Source organism: Myotis daubentonii, chromosome 2, assembly GCF_963259705.1.
Source record: "Myotis daubentonii chromosome 2, mMyoDau2.1, whole genome shotgun sequence".
Lineage (NCBI taxonomy): Eukaryota > Metazoa > Chordata > Mammalia > Chiroptera > Vespertilionidae > Myotis > Myotis daubentonii.
The window spans coordinates 20091543-20112186 of record NC_081841.1 but is presented as its reverse complement, the minus strand read 5'-3'; positions in this window follow the sequence as shown (position 1 = coordinate 20112186).

The window sequence follows — 20644 nt, the reverse complement described above, 5'->3', positions numbered from 1 at the left end:
TAAATTTACTTATCTTCCCTCAAAATTTCCTGATGTCAAAAAATATGGCCAAAGATAGGATTTTATTAGATCTCCTAACACTCAACTGCTAATGGCAAAATTAAGACAATAGTGATTACTATGCTCCATTATCTAATATGTTTCCAGGTACTGAGGTTAAAAATCTTGGAGTCATGCCCTGACCGGTTTGGCTCAGTGGATAGAGCATCAGCCTATGGACTGAAGGGTCCCAGGTTCAATTCCAGTCAAGGGCATGTACCTTGGTTGCGGGCACATCCCCAGTGGGAGGTGTGCAGGAGGCAGCTGAGCGATGTTTCTCTCTCATCGATGTTTCTAACTCTCTATCCCGCTCCCTTCCTCTCTGTAAAAAATCAATAAAATATATTTTAAAAAAATCTTGGAGTCATTAATGACTCCTCTTTCACTCTCCCCCACCAATTGTTCATGAAATATGGTTGGCTCTACCTTCAAAACTTATCTAGAATAAGACTACTCAATACCTTTACTACTACCACCCAGGTCCAAGCCATAAATGAGCCTTCACCTGAATTACTGCAATAAGGCTCCTAAATGGTCCCCCAGCTTTGATTCCTGTTGCCACCAAAAGTTTACTCTCCACACAGCAGCTGCACTCTCTGCTTTTACACTCACACAACAAGGGCCCAGATCTGACATTTTAGGAGTCCCCTGCTCTAGCCCTCTCCCCATTATGTGAAGTTAGCAGAGACAACAGTATGTGGCCCCTTGGAACCGGCACATATCCCCTACTTGCCTTTTAGACCCACTCACCCGTACCTGGGAACTGAAGAATTCCCAAACATTTCCAACCCTGCTACCAGAACCTATGGTCAATAAAAAAGCCACTGAGTATTCTATCAGGGGAATGCCATGATCAGATAGTAGGTTGCAGAGGGATCTGAATTGCAGATCTAGAGGGACAGGTGCTACTCCAGATGTTGAAAGGAAATTAAAGCTGCAGCAGTGATGAAGCAAGGATGGGAACAGAGATAGATCAGTACTGAACAAACATTGGTTGAAAGAACTGATTCAATATAGAGATTAAGAGAAGACTCGAGGGCACTCCTCTATTTTTATTTTAAAAGGATCATATAAAGAACACAGATAATTTAATTAAACAATTGTTTCTGGCAAGTAATGGACAATATTCAACTTTTTTTAAAAAATATATTTTATTGATTTTTTACAGAGAGGGAGGGAGAGGGATAGAGAGTTAGAAACATCGATGAGAGAGAAGCATCGATCAGCTGCCTCCTGCACACTCCCTACTGGGGATGTGCTTGCAACCAAGGTACATGCCCTTGACCGGAATCGAACCCGGGACCCTTGAGTCCGCAGGCCGACGCTCTATCCACTGAGCCAAACCGGCTAGGGCCAATATTCAACTTCTTAAAGAGATGAAGAGGGAAATTCTTTTTACTTACACTAAAGAAAAATTATTTCATTCTAAATTTTTGTAAGTAGATTTTATTTCAGGTCACTACACTGCCTTATTTTATTTTACTTTATTTATTTTTTTGTTAACTTTCACCTGAGGATATTCTTTCCATTGATTTTTAGAGAGAGTGGAAGGGAGGGGAAGAGACAGTGACCTCCTGGCTCATGGGTCGATGCTCAACCACTGAGTCACACTGGCCAGGCTCATATAAAATATATATTTAAAAATAGTCTCTGGCTAGTGGGACTGCAAATTATTTTTTCTTTCAATTAATCCATATTTTCAAATATCTAAAAATAATGAACATGTTACTTATATAATAAGTTGTAAGTAGGAAAGATAATGCCATGCATATGTTTAAATTATACACTAGCCTCTTTAATCCTTTCTCTATATTGTGCAAATAAATTCCCTTGGTTATAAGGAATTTTCCTATTTCATAGCATTTGTTACTAAAAATATCTATTTAGATGATGGCAAGGTCTCTGACCTTCAACAGGAAGTGACCTACAATTGAATAGCAAAATTGTGAAAAAGGTGAAATGTTGATCAGATGCCCTCTCTCTGACAGGCAATTCAGCAGGGGAATGGTATCACAGCAAATGGTTAGAGAACACACTCTGGAATCTAAATGCCTGAGTTTAACACCTGGCTGTAATTACTATGTGACCTAGGCAAATTATTTATGCTCCACATACCTCAGTTTTCTTATCTATAAAATAACAGTGATATTAATACCCTGGGTTATTGAGGGAATTAGAGAAATTTATATTTGCAAAGCACTTAGAACAATTCCTGGCACTAAATAATATTACCTCTGCCAATAATAATAATATAGCTGCCAATAATAATAATAATAATAACATCAACAATACTAAGGATAATATTATAATGCTAATTTCTTACAGTTTTATTACTTTTAGTCAGGGGCTCCTCCTTTTCAGCAAATGTGAACTAAGCCTAACTAAGGTGCTAATTGATAATTAAGATGTTAGATGTGAACTAAGATCTGACCTCTCCCAGGGGTATTTGCATTTTAAAAGGGACTCTCTCAAAGATAAAATCTTTTTAAAAATCCTAAGAAGTGAAACCAGAATGGTGTAATGATAGATCGTGAGGTTAATATTTTAGAGTAGGGGCTCACTTACCCTCTCTGCTTATGAAAAAAATCAGTAGGAGATGGATGCCCAAGGGAAGGTCAGGGAGGAAAGCAGGAGCTAGAGAGGCAGGCTGCTGGCACCAGAAATCTCCAGTTTGCTCTGCTGCTTGGAGCAAAAACTCAGGAACAGTCGCTAGGGTATCACCAAGGGAGCTTCATCACACAAAGATCTAAAAGCTTGGAGGAAAAAGGGGGGGAGGGGATGGGAGTATTTCTTGACACTTCCTATTTTCCTCGACAGAGTTCAGAGCACTTCTTTTCATTTGCTAATCCACTGCTGAGAAACTATTAACTCTGTTTGGCTCTAGCAGACTAGATATGTGATTTTTGGTAGTATATTCATTTTAACGAGATAGCAAATCATTTTTGAATCATCTACATAGATTATGACAAAATATTACTTATACCTACATATAACAGCAACATAAAAATAGTCAAGATGAATGAAATTTATATAGATCAAAATTATACTGTCATTTTCTCATATATTTAAAAAATGTCTCAAACTTGAAATTCCAATGAATAGCTATAAAATGGCTTTTTAAAAAACCAAGTATGCTAATCTTTATTTTAAAGACAGATTAGTTATAAATATTCTAAAGGCTTCTCTTTGTCATTCTTCACTGCTTAAAGACAATAAAATATTTGTTAAAAAAACATTTAAGCTATTCAAACTTTTCATGCCATATAACTGAGCAAACATTTTATTTTCAAAATTCCCTTTAGCAAATCTCTAACATTTAAGAAAATAATTGTATTGAACTTATTGAAAGGTAAATTATTTTATATAGAGTTAGCATATCATTAAAGCAATTATAAAATAGAAAGCTAAAATGACTGGAAGAGAAAAAAGATGTAAGATCTAATTAGATATGGTATTTTTGGTCAAAGGTCTATATTACACACAAAAAGCAAGTAAGATCACAGGTAAAATATTTTAACTTATTAAAGTTCAACAGCACAAAATTATTTATATTTACCACCCAGTGAGAATTCTGAAATTAATTTTTATTTACTCATTGAAACATACAATCTAGGCTTTATGCATGTAGCAATACATTGCTGATCTATTTTAATGGCTTTTCAAACCTCTTGTAGAAATAAACTCACTTAAAAAATCAGATCTAGATAGCTCACTTCGAAGACTTTATCCTTAGCCCTAATCTTTCTGAATTAATCTCAGAGACACTTCAAACTCAGCTTACCTATATATCTTGCCTTCACAGAATAAACCTCTTTTCCAATATTATCTGATTAAATATATTGTATTATATCATCCAAGTACCCAGGCTAGAAGTCTTTGTAGTTTTTTAACTCTTCCCTCACACATTCAGTTTGTCACCTATATATATAGGGCTGATTATCATTCCCCAAGTCCCTATTCTTTTCCATTTCCAGAGCTATTACTCTCATTATAAACTTTATTGTATTATTATTATTCCTGAAGCACAACAGTAATCTCCAAATTTGTCACCCATCATCTGAACTTTCACTCTCCTCCATCGTATTATCCTGCCAGAAAAGACTGAGCATTTAACTCTTGTACTTAAAGTCCTCTCTTCCCCACAGTCCAATAAAGTAGTGATTTTTAACTTTTACTACAACTCAGACTGAGAAATTTTATTTTTTAAATTTATATTGTTGAAAGTATTACATATGTCCCCCTTTCCCCCCCCATCGACCCCTTCCAGCCCACCCCTCACCACCCCACTATCTGCGAAGAAAATTCACATCGGGTTTCAGTAAATGTGTGTGTACACATCAAATACACACACACACACACACACACACACACACACACACACACACGCCGGGAACGAAAGTTTCACAATCATTATAAGAATGGTATATTCTGATATTTCCTATCCTATTTCATGTTTTTTTAAATGATGATCACGACTAACTAAACTTATTTCATAACAGCAGTGGGACAAATACCGCAATAAAAATGTCATACATTTGTCAGTCTTGCTTTCAGAATTCTTCAGATTCCAACTTATCTTTTGTGCCTTCTCTTATTACCCCTCCTGTCATTACCCCTCTGTGCATGCCAGCCAAAAGGAATCATCCCCAGCTAATTTCCTGAATTCATCTTCATCATTCCCTTACCTGAACCCTTTAAAAACGTATTCATCCTCCAAGATCCAACTTCTTCACAGAGTATTTCTAGTTGCCTTTTTTTTAAAAAAAATTATTTTATTGATTTGAGAGAAACATCAAGTTGTTGCTCCACCCATTCATTGGTTGATTCCTGCATGTGCCGGTGACCAGGGATCAAACCCACAACCTGGTGCATTGGAATAATGCTCCAACCAAATGAGCCACCTGGCCAGGGCAAAGTATTTCTAGTTTAAAAAAAAATCTCTTTTCTTCTCAATTCCTAAAGGACTTGGGTGGTGTCAAATATGAATCCTTGTGCTTCTGTATATATATATATCCTTACTCTGCCGCTAACTGTTGGGTAGGTTCCCTATAGTCAGAGAGGACAACTTTTTTTTTTTTATCACTTTAATAAAAAGAAAATAACAGATTTATGAAGATCCTAGGGTTTTTTTTATAGCCACATTGTTTCAGGCTAATAAATTCTTGGCACAATCAATCAATTTGTATTAATTGCAGGTCTCACTTCAGTTCTCATTACTTGAATCAGTGGATAATAGGAAGTCACTGATCACTAGTGGCCAAAATTACCCTCAACTAAGTGGTCATTTTCCCCTCATGGTCAGTTAAGGCACAGTTTCCTGTTATTTTGTGATGTCATTATCCTACTTTCTCTATCTTTAATCAGAGTCTACCATGTGTCTTATCCCATGCTACATGCTTTCAGATATCCAAAATAGTTTTTATGTAAAAGCAGAGACATACTTCTTCAACCCTAATTAGGCATCAGTGACTTTGAAATTTGGTATTATATATAGTGACCCTTTGGATACATATCATGCTCCAAATATAAGTATTACCAAGAGCTACAAGAACTTGAAAAATTAGAAGGGTAGCTACTTCAAAAATTAATATTCTATAAATTTTGGTTATTTTCAACATAATTTTCAGTTGACCACTCCCTTTCTAACTCAGTTTCCCAAGAAGACACTTAGAAAGTGTCGCCCTGGTCAGCATTGTCTCAGTTGTCCTGTGCACCGAAAGGTCGCTGGTTCAATTCCCAGTCAGGGCACATGCCCAAATTTCAGGTTCAATCCCTGGCCAGGGTGTGTGCAGGAGTCAACCGATTGATGTTATTCTCTTTCTCTCTCCCTCTCTCTTTCTCCAATCAATTTTTAAAATATTTTAAAAAGAAAGTTGGAACCAAAGATCAGTCATACAAAAGTAATCTAGATCTTTTAATCAGTGCAATTAGTCACAATTTTCAGATTCTTTGCTTTAAAAAATATTTTAAAATAAAAGTCAGGAAGTTACCATGAAAAATAAACATATAAAAACAGCCAAACTAAAATCTGACTGGGTGGCTCAGTTGGTTGGAGTTGTCCCATGCACCAAAAAGGTTGCAGGTTCAATTAATTCCCAGTCAGGGCATACACCCTCAGGGCATATATATCCATGTTTCTCTCTCCCCCCTCCCCCTTCCTCTCTGTAAAATTAATACACATATCTTCAGGTGAGGATTAAAAAAGAAAAAAGCTTTTAGCCCCGGCCAGTGCTGCTCACCCAGTGGCTATAGCACTGGCCCACACACCAAAGGGTCGAGGGTTTGGTTCCTAGTCTAGGGCATTTACCTGGGTTGCAGGTTTGATACCCAGCCCTGGTTGGGAGTGTGTGGGAGGCAACCAATTGATGTTTCTCTCTCTCTTCCCCTTCCTTCTTCCTTCCCTTCTACTCTTTCTAAAACTCAATGGAAAAAATATCCTCAGGTGATGATTAAGAAAACAAAATAAAAATATTTTAAAAAACAGCCAAACTAAATCATACTTCGAAAAGTGACACAGAACAAGGGAAATGGCTAATAATATTCTTAAAAAGAATTTAAATTTTAAAATCTGAATAGACACTAAAGTAACATCATCATGCTCTATTAAGAAGCTTCGCCCTTTCATAGCTCATACTTAGTCAAAATAATCATCATATAACATCTATATTTTATATAATTCATAGTGTGTCTTATGGCCTAGTTTTATAATTATATTTTATAATTATTAAAGGATTGTTTAAAAATCTTGAAAGACTATAAGATAAATCTAAAATTAACATGGCATATAAGAGCCTTCAAATTGTGGCACAATATATACTTTTTAAAAATGTTTTTTAATTGACTTTAAAGAGGGAGAGAAACATCAATGAGAGAGAAACATGAATGGGTTGACTCCCACACACAATCCATTCATAGGAAATGGGTCTGCACATTTTATATAAATATATACATCCTACTGCAATTAAAGAAAAAAAACATATGTATAAACAGTATTTAAAAATTTTTCTTTTTTTAAATTGATTTCAGAGACAGGAAGAGAGGAATGGGAAGAGGAGGGGGAGAGGGAGGGACGTCCCCAAAAGATTAAAGAGTAGGCATATGTTGACTCTTCATTTTAACAAATAATATTTATAGCAAAACATTTTTCTTCTTTTTTAAAAAATATATTTAAAAATATATAAAAATATATAAAAATGGCTGAATAGTATGCCTGTGTGTGTGTGTGTGTGTGTTATACATTTTCTTTCTCCCTTCATCTGTAAATATATACCTAGGTTGTTTCCATGTCTTGACTATCTACACTAATAAAAGAGAAAAATGGTAATTGGCGTACGGCGCTACCGTTTTCATTGGCTAATCAGGGCTATATGCAAATTAACTGCCAACTAAGATTGGCAGTTAACTGCCAACAAGATGGCGATTAATTTGCATATGTAGGCACAATGCAGGGAGGCGAAAGGGAAAGCAGGAAGAAGCCCCCTGCCACTGACAGTGATCGGAAACCCAGGGGGGAGCTAAGAGCTGGGGGGCAGGCTGGGCTGAGGGACACTCCCCTCCCCACACACACCCAGTGCACGAATTTCGTGCACCAGGCCCCTAGTTTTAAATAATGCTGCAATGACATGGGGCATTCCTTCAGTATTTACTGAGTCTGAAAACATTTTTTCTTTAAAAAAAAATATTTTTATTGATTTCAGAGAGGAAGGGAGCGGGAGAGAGAGAAACATCAATGATGAGAAAGAATCATTGATTGGCTGCCTCCTGCACGCCCCCCCCCCCCCCACTGGGGATCGAGCCCACAACCCGGGCATGTGCCCTGACCAGAATCTGGGACCCTTCAGTTCCCAGGCCAATGCTCTATCCACTGATCCAAACCAGCTAGAGCAAAAACATTTTTCTTTTATCAGTACCAAATAACCTAAGCAGATCTTCTAAAAACTATTAAAATTGAAAGATATATTATTTTCGATAATAAAAGATAGGAAGAAATGGCAATTTTAATAGCAAGTCGGCCCTAGGAATTGCTAACCACCACAATCTTTACATGTACTTGGGTAAGAATGAAAATAACTTTATCCATAGTAATTAGGGCAAACCTTACCCATGACTTATAAGCAATTTTTTTTCTTTTTTAAAATATATTTTTATTTATTTTTTTAAAAAAGATTGTTATTGATTTCAAAGAGGAAAGGAGAGGGAGAGATAGATAAGAGAGAATTATTGATTGGATGCCTCCTGTATGCCTCCTACTGGGGATCGAGCCCACAACCCAGGCATGAGCCCCTGACCAGAATCAAACCTGGAACCCTTCAGTTCACAGGCTGACACGCTATCCACTGAGCCAAACTGGCTAAGGCTTATGAGCAATTTTCAAGTTTCCATTTATTTCATGAAACCACCATAGTACCCCTATCCTCTTAAGAAATGTCTGTAAAATACTAAGGGTCATAGTGCCTGGTACATACTAGTACAAAGGGGTTCAATATTTTTGAATAAACAAATTATTGAACAACTGAATACAATGGGCTCTCAAACGTTCCCTGTTCCCCTTAGGTATATTATTATGCCTATCATGTGCTTTGTCAGTCATGATGCATTTGTCAGTCATGATGCTCCTTGTCAGTCATGATGCATTTCCTTTCCTTTATCCCTAGAAAGGCCCTAGTTATTCTTTCTTCCTCCAGAGATCTAGAATCCAAAAATTACCCTGATCTTGTTCGAAACTCCTCATTAAATAATAAATGTGCACCCTTCCTGCCCCCGGCCTTCTTCATGTCTCAAACGTGCCTCTCCTGAAGCACAGAGCTTGAATCTAATTCATGAGGTTCTAAGAAAAAGTTCCTAGAAAGCAAGTTCTGTCACCAGGTTATTTGATTTCTTCACCCATCACTACTTGCAAGCATTTCATTCATGGGCAATATTGTCCCAAAATATTTATCATTAGTGTCACACCATCCTACTTATACAGCAGTCTGCTGCTGCTAACTTCATAACAATGGGGAAAACATTCACAAAGAGATTGAAGATTCTATTATGGATCCAGTAAATTGAGTTAAAATACTTTGTGTAAAATGCCTAGATTCTCTATTCTATCATTCCAGTATAACCATGACTTGGCCTGACAAGTATGTTCTTGAACTATAAATATTTTTTTTCTTATGGTATGTAAAAGTTCATTAAAAATGAGATCTTTAAAATAAAATTTTTATGGTGTCTGAAGGTGCTGTGAAAAATCAATTGCACTTCTTAAAATAATTTTAAACTTTGCCAGAAAACGAGTATTTGTAGAATCCTATATTTTAGATACTTGTCATCTATTTAGTCTGGGCCTAATGGCAAACTGTCCCCCATTACTAAATTCAGAGAATGATTGAGCACACATTTCCTATCTCGATCAGACTCCTAAACCAGTGGCCCCAGCCTCTCTCTAGTCTCCCTCAACCAGTCAACTTCTTCAGAATCTGGAAACTACATTTATTCTGCCTAACATTACAGGATGGAGGAATACTGGAAAGCACTTTTTCTTCCGCTACCAAGAAGCCAAAATGTTGCCTTTCTCTATATCTCTGTACTATTAAAAAACCCAATTCAACAAACATTGACAAGGTTTCTCCCATGTTAAGCAGTTAGGTGCTAGGAATAAAATTAAATTATAATCAGACTCAGCCCTCAAACAACCCAAGGAGCAGAAAGTCCTTTTATGAGGACCAATGCTATAATACTCAATAAGATTCAAAGATTCAAGTGTGTAGAGCAGTGGTTCTCAACCTTGGCTGCACATTAGGATCACCTGGGAATCCTTTTAAAATCCTGATTTCTGGACCTCATCCTCCAGAAATTCTGTTTCTTTGTTATGGGGTGGGGCCACAACATTAGTAACAAATTAACAGAATTTCCGGAGGATGAGGCCCAGAAATCAGGATTTTAAAAAGATTCCCAGGTGATTCTAATGTGCAGCCAAGGTTGAGAACCACTGATCTAAACATTTCAACTTTCTACAATGTATGCATTGAAATATTTGTTCCATATCAGAAGTTCTCTAAATTGCAATATATAGTCTACAATGATAAATATTGGATTGAAAAATCTGCCATCCATTGCAAAAGTAATAATAGCTAGTATACACAAACTAAAAAAAGAGTGGGGGCAGGGGAGAGGAGCTACATGAGCAAAAAAACGTTTTAGAATCTCTTTCAAATCCTGAGATACTAAATTAAGATGAAAAGATTAGAGTTCCAATAATACAAAGTTTCCATCTCTTTTAAGACTGAATCTTATAGAGATCATTAAATATTCTATAAACAGATGCTTAACTCATGTTTGGCTTTCTGAATTGGATCACAATGAATAGCCCAAGCTTTTTCCTTGTTTACAGCAAATGCTGGTTTTAAAGACAACTCAAAATGGAAATCCAGGCTCAAAGTTACCACCCCCCTACTTTTACCCCACAGGCAGCTACTTAACAGATAATAAATTCAAGTGCAGACCCTGAAAGCCTATTTCCATGCTAATTTCACAACCCCCGTTACTGCCAAGAAATGACAATTAAAGTTTAAAAGGGGGGGAGGGGGGATTGGGGATAAAGGGACGCTCCCAAGACCTGCTAAATTGTACTTTTACTTCCAAAATGAAAACTGCAAGAAGGTATCCAATGAGGATACAATTGCTCAAACTGCAGTTGAAACCAATTACCATGTTTTTCAGTTTCCTCTTTAGAAACCATCTCTTAAACTCGAGCAATCTCTTTTCTTCTCTTGCGGACACGTTTCTTACGCCCCTTCAAACGAGTTTAGCCTATTCACATTCCTTCCCCAAAGGCCGGCGGGAACGGGTGAGGAAGCGTATAGAAAAGTCGTGTCTCTAAGTGGCAGCAGGTGCAGGCAGCGCTGGGACCCGAACCGCAGAGGCGGAGGGGGGGGGGGGGGGGACAGACGCTCCTTCTACAGAGGCCTCGAACCGCCCTTCCGCAGCACCCTTGGCTTCCAGCATCCCTCGGCGGCACTCGGCCGGCGCCAGGATGCGGTGCTTTCCCGACTGGGCCAGCTCCGCACGCGCCCCAGCCCGCATCAGCTCGGCGATCGCGGCTCCCCGACGCTCCAGAACCCGAGTCGGGGCACAACTTCCCCACGCGCATCCCCTCAGGCGCCCCCATGTCGCCTTCTCTCCCCCTGCAGCCCAGCGCGGGGTGGCTGCACGGTGTCTGTTACAGGGGACACGGCTCCTCGCAGCATCTCCGGGCGCTCACGAGGGGGCCGGCCACCAGGACACCCGCCAGGGCGCCCCGCCCCCCGAAACTTCCCAGAGGCGCCAATTCTAAATTTCGCCGAACGCGCCGCGCGGAGCAGGTGGCCCGCGGCGCCCCCTCCCTCAAGCCCCTACTTTGCAACCTGCGCGGCGGGAAAACGCCGCCAGGTGCCTTCGGGCTCCGTGAGCTCCCGCAGCGGGTCTCGCTCCGCCGACAGCCGCAGCCGCGCGCGCGCCCCGCTCACGCAAACTCACCGGCCCGCGCCGGAGCGGCCATCTTGGCGCTCGCCACCGGGACCCCCCACCCCCAACCCCCATACAACCGGGGTTCGGCGGCCCGGTCCGGCGGCTACGTCATCGGTGACGCCCGGCAGGCCCCGCCCCCTCGCCTGTGGAATGCGCGGGGGGGAGGGGGGTCCTGCGGGAGGGGGCGCTCTCTGCCCTGCGACTACGGGCCGCTGCCGGGAGCCGCCTGAGGGGAGGCGGCCTGAGCCTCGGGGAGACGGCGCGGGGCTTCGACGCCGCAGGTACCGGCTTCCCGGGCGCCGGGGGCTCTACGCGGGCAGCAGAGTTTCCGCCCCGGCCAGGCTTTGCACCTGTCGCGAGCGCCGGGGCCGGGAAGGACAGTGAGTGTTTCCTGAGAGCTTGCGAGAGGCAGAGTATTCCGCGACGCCGCGACGCCCTCGGGGTAGCTCGTCCGGCATCGGATTATCCGGCAGAAATGCGGGCCAGTGCCTTTACCTTCAGAATCTGCCCAGCTTCCCCGGCGCAGACATTGTTTCCGACGTTTCCTTCCCGACGAGGTACCGGGGTGTGAGCGCAGGTGGCCCCCGGGGGCTGCTTGGCGTCCGGCTTCCTCGGGCGGCCGTCGGGCGAATGCGGTCCCGGGACCGGGAGCTTCCTGAGAAATAAGGTGGCAAAGGAGAGGAAGCGGCACCTCAGTCCAAAGTTGCCAATTTAAGATGATGAAGGAGGAAAGGAAGAGACGGAGGGAGAAAAATCTGGAAGACAGTCAAGTCAAGCCTACAGATAGACACAAGGGGATGAATCCACGAACAGTTCGAGCGTTTGCTTTGCGCCGAGCTCCGAGCCAGTTGTACCTCCGCTGCTCCGTGCAGAACATTTAACATGAAAAGACAGACTTCCTGAGAGGAGCTCAACGAAACAGGAGACAGACGTGCAAAGTTAATAACGTGTCAGTGCAGCACGGCATCTTGCGATATACTGTATAAGGCAAGCGGTAACATTGTTTATATCTTTTAATCAGCAGTTCCACTTTGGGGAATATCTTTCAATGGTGAGAGCTGCGGGCGGGGGGGAGCACGCAGAGGTATTCATAGCATTATTTCCCAAAGAACAAAGATTGGAAGGGGAGAAAAAAGTCTAATCACAGGGAAATGGCTAATTAACATCTGGCATATTTAACCTCAGGAATTCGTAACAGAATGACAACAGACTCTGATCAATTTATATTTGAAAGCATACCAAATCTGTACATGAAGATTCAACTGCGTGAAATGTAGTTATGCACACAAAGATTAAGGCTAAGGAGTGAATTTGTATAGTTTAGTACCCCTTCCATTCTTTTTTCAACACGTTTAACTGCATAACAGTTCCTCCCGATTCAATTCTGTGCCCCGTGCATTCCTCCCGCTCAAAACATACACTGCTACCTGTGACTCCCCACCCCCCCACCTTCATCTCTAAGATGTACGGAATGCATTATATGAGAGCGTCTCCTACAAGGAAGCATTTCTTCCAATTAAGTATTTCTGGCATGCAGTATAGTTTTTCCTGTAGTTTCTAGAAAGCAAAATATCATAAAGGTTAAAATCCCTTGCTCTTATTTTAATGTCATAAAACCCAAACAGTGCAAGGTGAGAGAGGGGTGAGGTAGACTGAATAATGGCTCAAAAGCACATTGAGTAGGCAAGCAGTGGACACCGGGCAGCAAGAGCCACAGGGAGCAGAAGCCATGAGTCATCAGAGGATATAGAATAGCAGCTGAGTTAGAGAGAACAGGCAGTAGTAGCAAGTAACAGGGTGCTGAGTAGACTGGACTTTGGAGTCTCTAAAATAACTATAAAAGTAAAAACTAAAAGCAGAATGCAAACAATGTATATACTGTATTTTAAAATATGTATCCATAAATTATTCACTTTGAACACTTGAAGGAGTACATTAACATTTTAATGGTGGAGAGATTACAAGTGATTTTTTTCCCCCTAACATTTTTACAATAATTTTAAAAACTATTTTAAGGAGGTAAGTAGAATGAAGACCATCAATAGTCAAAAATTCTAAGCAGAAAATAAGTTTTATGTAGTCAAAGTGACTAGAAGACAGAAGGTCAGAGAAAGAATTCTCTGAGATCATAAATGGCATACAGGAAAAGCTGGCACTTAGGCTGGGTCTTTTAAGGACTAAAATTATTTGAATAAATGAAGAGGGAATGAGAAGACAAAAGACAAGCTGAGTAACGGCATAGGTGGAGAGTAATGAATAGGGTGTCCTTAATAAAATGTCTTGAGTACAAAGTTGTAAGCTAGGGCGAGGTGCTGGGTTCTAAAGGGGAAAGTTGGAGATAAGGAATTTTTCATATAACCTTACCTTTATTGATATTATTCAACTTTGAGAATTTCCTCAGCTCCCATTTTACTTCAGGTTTAACAACCTAGACCTAAATTATGGATTGTTTAGCTTGTTTCCCGAGCTGCATGACCTCCCTGTTGGAATCTCATTTTTTCATAGCTGTCATAAAAATCATTTTTATTATGTAATTTTTCTGTTTTCTTACCCACCTCGTCAACTCTAAGCTTTTTACAGTAACAACAACAACAACAACAAAAAGTCTTCTTCCCTTCCCACCTCCAACAACTAACATCCCCAGACTTACCTATTATGACATCCTCAGAATCAGTCTTTCTCCAAATCACCTTTTTACTGTTAGGAAGTCAGTCTCTTTATGGTCTCCCACACTTCAGGCACTTCCCGTCTCTAAATCAGGGCAGATACTTACCTCCTAAGTAGAATGCTTTCCAACTTTCACTCATGCAAATCATTACAATCAACCTCTTTCAGAGCTGGCTAAAACTTTCACCTCCTGGAAACTGCTTTCCTAGTAACAACTGGGCTTCCAGATCCCTACCCCCACCCCCATTAGCCCATTATTATGCAGTCACAGCTTTTGTTCATAGTTCTGCGCCTGGTTCTCTCTCTCTGTATTGTAACCTCTTTGGAGGCAAGGACTGTGCACTTGCTCCATTTGAATACCTCTCCACAACTCATAGTACAGTCCTGGCCAAAAATACTCTTACAATGTTTAATGAATTAACAAAATTAGAACTTCTCTAGCATCACGTAGGGTTGTAAAAAATTATGTATAGGGGTTTCCCTTGTTTCCACAGTTTTCATATTGGGAGAAATGGTAATTTGCCCTTTCTCCAAGGTAACCAGTTTTTTAGACAAGATAAAAACTTAATGACTTTGATACCTCAATTCTGAGGCCATATTCAACTTTTGAAGTGGGTACAATACAAACTGGTTTTGTTTCTTGTATCTTGAGAAGAGAGTGAATGAATTGAAGACAGTCATTTGAGCTGCATTTTATGTTTTGTGCTGACTTTCAGAATTTTCTAGTCTGGTCTTTCATGAATCTGAGAAGTATCTTAGGAATCCTAATTATAGACAAATGATGAATTTATGAGCTTACTAACTTTGAGGAAACTACTTCTAAGAATAGCCTGAATGTTCCTATGTAATAACTTGGAAGTTATTAAAGATTCATTTGACAAATATTTTTTGAGTACCTATGTGCCTGGCATCAAGCTATGCACTGAAATGCCCATAGCTTTCATTTAAATGTCATGAGAAGTTGAAAGATTGAATAGAGGAAGCAAGTAAAAAGAATAAACAGCTGAGACTTAAAATTTAATTAAGGTGTAGCAACATGGTGCATTTTTATTTTAATGAGCTACCCAAAGAACAAACTTGTGGCAAATATGTAAGAAAGGAATTGAGAGAGTAGTATTGAAAATAGAACAGCAGCCATAGACGGATTGGCTCAATGGGTAGAATGTGGACTGAAAGGTCCCGGTTCGATTCTGGTCAAGGGCATGTACCTTCGGTTGCAGGCTCCGTCCTGGCCCTGACCAGGGCCCAAACTGGAGGTAACCAAACAATGTGTCTCTCTCACATGGATGTTTCTCTCTCTTCCCTTCCCTTCCACTCTCCAAAAATCAATGGAAAAATATCTTTGGGTGAGGATTAACAAAAAAAATAAATAAATAATAAATAAAACAGCAGATGGCAAGATATGGCCTTAAGCAAATAGAGAGAAAAAATGAGCAGAAAGAAATGGCTGTAGAATTAGACTTCTTTTTTAATTCTAAGAAAGAATGAGGGTGATGGCAGATGGGTAAGTGCAAGTTGAGAAGTACCAAACCTGATTGAATGTTAAAGGACCATTAAGTGTTTATTTGGAGATCTGTGAGGGAAACTCATACCTTGCAGGTGAATTTCCAATGCAGATTTATGGAAACTGAAACTGAGCCCAAAGCTTTGGCATTAGTGGAAGCAAAATTGTGAAGATCATCAGTTTGTCTTTCCTTTAACATTCTCTCCACTTCCATCCACCCTACTCAATTTTTTAGGGATCCTCAGGCTGCTTGTGACTAGGGCTTTACCTCAGTATATCAAGGCCTTTCTCTCTTTCCTCCCATGAAAACTTTCATTATTTTTTTTTCTAGGACCGTACCCAACCTTTCATTTTCTCAGTAACAATCATTTGCATTCCTCTATATTTAAGACTATATTCTAATGGAACTTCCTTATAGACACCTGCATGAGAAATTTCTCAAAAGAAATTTTAAGCATTGTGGCAGATCAGTGGCTTTTTTTCTTTTAAAAAGGTTTTTTATTGATTTTTTAGAGAGAGAGGAAGGGAGAGCAGGGAGAGAGATAGAAACATCGATTGGCTGCCTCCTGCACGCCTCCCACCTGGGTCTGCAACCTGGGCATGTGTCCTGACCAGAATTGAACAGACGACCTCTTGGTGCATGAGATGATTCTCAACCAACTGAACCACACCAGCAAGGCAGAGGGATTTTTCTTAAGCCAGGATGCCTTTCCAAGTATAAACTATGGAATGTATGTTTGAGGTTAGCCACACATGTACTCCACACATCTAGGTACATACACACATATAATTATATAACATGTGATCTATTTATAATCACAATGTATGACAGTTTAGTTATTTTTAGTTCTTAAATATGTTGCATGTTTATCTCTATCTTCTCTGTAAAGTTAGAAAACTAATATCTGTCCTGTCTTCCTTTAAAGCAGTGGTTCTCAACCTTCTGGCCCTTTAAATACAATTCCTCATGTTGTGACCCAACCGTAAAATTATTTTCATTGCTACTTCGTAACTGTAATGTGGCTACTGTTATGAATCGTAGTGTAAATATCTGATATGCAGGATGGTCTTAGGCGACCCCTGTGAAAGGGTCGTTCGACCGCCAAAGGGGTCTCGACCCACAGGTTGAGAACCGCTGCTTTAAAGGTTGTTTTAAAGATCAAATGAAGTTTTGCTTCCTAAGGTGTAAAGAGAAAATTTATCATTATTATTTCTCTTAAGATTATTACTACCCTATAAAGGTCCTTGAGGTCAAGAACTGAGTTCTGTTCTTATTTATAATCCCTTAAATCAAGTTTTACTCCTGTACTAAAGTAATAGTTAATTGGAAGATAAATATATTTTATAAAGGCTAAACATTAATTTTTGTATTCTGAGAAACATGCAGAATAAAGTTTTGTCTCACTTTCTCATGGAGGGGGGATCTGGAAAAGCAGAAAGAGAGGAAAGGAAAAGCATTAGGAGTGGAAATTTTAACTTTTATTTTATTTTTTTTAAAAAATATTTTATTGATCTTTTACAGAGAGGAAGGGAGAGGGTTAGAGAGTTAGAAACATTGATGAGAGAGAAACATCAATCAGCTGCCTCTTGCACACCCCCTAACTGGGGATGTGCCCGCAACCAAGGTACATGCCCTTGACCAGAATCGAACCTGGGACCCTTCAGTCCGCAGACCGACGCTCTATCCACTGAGCCAAACCGGTTAGGGTGGAAATTTTAACTTTTAAAGCTTTAGTTGACCATGCTGAAAAGATACGAGTAATCTTTCATGAGGGAAGATTATTGAGGTACCTAAGTTTTATTTTATACTCTATACATGTTTTTAAACCCACTTCTTTTTAAAAAAATGTAGAATAAAGAAAGTATGGGTGATTAAACATAGTTGTTTGTATAATTAGCTACATCTTCCTAAACCATTTGGACATTGAAATCCTATAGTGTTACTCCTGGGAGGAATAAAACAAGACAGCTGAATAGAAAGCAGCGATGAATGTAGTACGGTACTGCATCATATAAAGAAAACCACATATTGTGGATTCAGGATGTATATATGCAATTCAAACTTGTTCACCCTGCTTTTTTCTGTCATCTTAAGATTCCTTCCTTTCTGGTCAAAGGCCCTCTTAGTAACAATCATTGTTCAGCCATCTGTAAGTGGTGTCTGTGAGTCTCCCTTTCTTTGGCTAACCAGAGACTCTTATGGGCAAAGAGATTGTATTTAAAGTAGATAGCCCCCATCTATTTCATTTTATCTTTGGTCTGGAAACTAGTGTGTATAGAACTAAGCAGAAGAATCACTTGATACATATTTCTTAAATTTTTAAATTAAATGTATAGCTCCTGATCTTTAGAAAAATAATGAGTCAATTAGTAGGAAAAAGAAAAGAAAAGGTGACATACAATGTCTTTTTAGCAAATGTAGTTTTCTTTTATCTGTTTGCATGAAAGCTCTAAAATGCCCCAGGAAGGAAATTTGTATAAATTAACCATTAAACACTTACAACATTATCTCTTCTTTTCTTGAAAAATCAATGATAGTAATAAAATTCCCAAATTTTATCTCCAACCCAGACTTCTTCCCTTAACTTCTGACTCACATATCTGCCTATTCAACCTCTCCACTTGGATCCTGACTAGATATCTAAACCTAACATTTGCAAAACTGAACTCAAGTCCTTCAATTTTTTCAAACCCGCTCTATTATTTTATCATTTAAGTAAATAGCATCTCTGTCCTTTTAGTTGCACAGGCCAAAGACTTAAAGTCTTCCTTGCCACAATATATCTCACCACCCACATTTTACATCAAGGAATCCCTTCTACTTAAAAATATACAGAATCCATTTCTCACTATCTCCACTGCTTTAACTGCTGTCGCCTTCTTGCCTAGGTATTGTAACAACATTCTAACTAGTCTTCCCTTCTTACTCTTGCCACTCTACAGTCTTTTCTCATCCTAACAGCCAGAAGGTTATGACTTCCTATTGCTCTAGCTAAAGTCTTTATAAAGGTCCTAAAGAATCTGGCTTTCCCCCTTCTCTCTCTCTCTTTGTAAAAATATATTTTTATTGATTTCAGAGAGGAAGGGAGAGGGAGAGAGAGATAGAAACATCAGTGATGAATGCGTCCTGCCCCCCCCCCGTCCCCCCCTCTATCAAGCCTGCAAGCTGGGCATGTGCTCTTGACTGGAATCAAACTGGGACTTTTCAGTCCGCAGGCTGGTGCTCTATCCACTAAGCAAAACTGGCTAGAGCTCCCCCTTCTCTCTTACCATTTCTCATGTCTTATCATTTTCCCATCACACTGTTTTGTTTTTGTTTTTTTATTATTGATTTTTTCAGAGAGGAGCGAGAGGGATAGAGTTAGAAACATCAATGAGAGGGAAACATCTAGCAGTTGCCTCCTGCACACCCCCACTGGGAATGTGCCCACAACCAAGGTACATGCCCTTGACCAGGATCAAACCAGGGACCCTTCAGTCCGCAGGCGGACACTCTATCCACTGAACCAAACCAGTTAGGGCCACACTGGTCTTTTGTTGCATTTCAAACAAACCAGGCATGTTTCTGACCCTGGATCTTTGAACAGACTCTTCCCTCTGGTTGGATCACTCTTCTCCCAGATGTGTGCCTTCAAATAACACCGCCTCAGTGTCATTTTAAAATTGTAACCCTCAACCCTCCCCTAGCACGTCCCATTACCCTGATTTATTTTTCTATAGTTTTCTTCATACTTTCTAAATTACTGCATCATTTTAATATTATGTTCTTCATTATGTGTGTTGTATATTGTCTCTCTCTCACTAGAATGTAAGAAGAGCAACTTTTATCTGTCTTGTTCACTGCTGAATATTTACTATGATAAACAGTACTCAGCATATGTTAGGAACTCTATATTTTGTGAAGGAAGGAAGAAGGGAAGGAATTAAATGTAAACAACAAAAATTATGTCTGATCTTCAACTTCCTGTGAACTGTGGTAAGGATCTAATGAGAGAATGGATGTGACATGGAGCAACAATCAAATTAAGATATTACTATGGGTAGTAATAGTATTATTATCTCATCAGTCTGCCTTGCAACCTTTTTGAACTTTTCATCTATGTAGACATTTAGTAAAGATAGATAACTGTTCTAGGAGAATGACACCTCCATTCAGTCAACCTGTCGAGATTAAATTTTCTTCCATAAATGTATTTGACTACCAGGCCAAAACTGGTTTGGCTTAATGGATAGAGCATCAGCCTGTGGACTGAAAGGTCCCAGGTTCAATTCCGGTCAAGGGCATGTACCTGGGTTGCGGGCACATCCCCAGTAGGAGATGTGCAGGAGGCAGCTGATCGATGTTTCTCTCTGATCAATGTTTCTAACTCTCTATCTCTCTCCCTTCCTCTCTGTAAAAAATCAATAAAAAATATATTAAACAAAAATGTATCTGACTATCAGCATCCATTTATATTTCCTTTCAACTCTAAATATAACTTTTTGCTTATGCTCTGGCATAACCCCACTTTAATTTTGTGGTACAGCTGTTCCTGCATGTATCCTTTGTGTATGTGTGAACTGAGGGCCATCTTATGTGTATGTGTGTATACATATGTGTACTATGGATGTTTTGTGTGCTGTGCTCTCCAAACTGGCTCTTGGAGCCATTATCAGTCAGAAAAGTCACAAGGAAGTTTTTTTTATTAGAGTCTAAGACCAGTCAGAAACTTCGGAGAAGCCAAATAACAGAGGAAGGAGGAACTAGAGGTGGACATTGTAGATAGGACATTGTAGATATTAAAAACACTTTTCTTTTGCTTGTCTTCTTGTTTATTTTGAGAGGCTTGAAAATTGCGGACAGCAGCAGCTTGTTCCACCATCATTTGCTACTTTTACTGCCATCAGCCATGTAAAGGAGAAGACATAGAAGGGCAGGGAAAGGGATCAAAAGGCAACTTTTCC